This window comes from Corvus kubaryi, unplaced genomic scaffold, assembly GCF_017639235.1.
Source record: "Corvus kubaryi isolate FWS band 111438036 unplaced genomic scaffold, C.kubaryi_AGA036_p1.0 36999, whole genome shotgun sequence".
Lineage (NCBI taxonomy): Eukaryota > Metazoa > Chordata > Aves > Passeriformes > Corvidae > Corvus > Corvus kubaryi.
Window position 1 is genome coordinate 60885 of NW_024581005.1, and position 793 is coordinate 61677.

Below are 793 nucleotides of genomic sequence, written 5' to 3' on the forward strand. Positions count from 1 at the left end.
CACCTGCAACGGGACACGGTCAGCCGGCAGTGGGCAGTGCCCACAGGACACGCTCAGCCGGCAGTGGGCAGTGCCCACAGGACAGGGACACGGTCAGCCGGCAGTGGGCAGTGCCCACAGGACATGGTCAGCCGGCAGTGGGCAGTGCCCACAGGACAGGGTCAGTGGTCAGTGGGCAGTGCCCACAGGACACGGTCAGCGGGCAGTGGGCAGTGCCCACAGGACACGGTCAGCCGGCAGTGAGCAGTGCCCACAGGACATGGTCAGCCGGCAGTGGGCAGTGCCCACGGGACATGGTCAGTGGTCAGTGGGCAGTGCCCACAGGACACGGACACGGTCAGTGGTCAGTGGTCAGTGGGCAGTGCCCACAGGACACAGACACGGTCAGTGGTCAGTGGGCAGTGGGCAGTGCCCACAGGACACAGACACGGTCAGTGGTCAGCGGGCAGTGGGCAGTGCCCACAGGACAGGGTCAGTGGGCAGTGGTCAGTGGGCAGTGCCCCTGCCCGCCACCCCGCAGGTGTCCTGAGCTGGGCACGGCCTCAGCGGCCCCGAATCCTTCAGGGGACGGCCCCGAATGTGCCCCTCCCCCAGCCCTGGCCCCGCTCTGGGTGCCCCTCGCCCTCTCCGGTTGCCCCTCGCCCTCTCCGGTTGCCCCTCGCCCTCTCCGGTTGCCCCTCGCCCTCTCTGGTTGCCCTCTCCGGTTGCCCCTCGCCCTCTCCGGTTGCCCCTCGCCCTCTCTGGTTGCCCTCTCCGGTTGCCCCTCGCCCTCTCCGGTTGCCCCTCGCCCTCT

The 793-nt window shown here is 69.6% G+C and overlaps 1 long non-coding RNA gene across 1 annotated transcript in view; it reads right to left on the reverse strand.

Moving 5' to 3' along the window:
- The window catches only part of LOC121660922, a 2077-nt gene extending 1332 nt beyond the window's left edge, over positions 1 to 745 (reverse strand). The window contains exon 1 of the long non-coding RNA XR_006014805.1: positions 4 to 745. This is a non-coding gene — a long non-coding RNA (uncharacterized LOC121660922). The remainder of the gene's footprint in view (positions 1 to 3) is intronic.
- Positions 746 to 793: the final 48 nt, after the last annotated feature.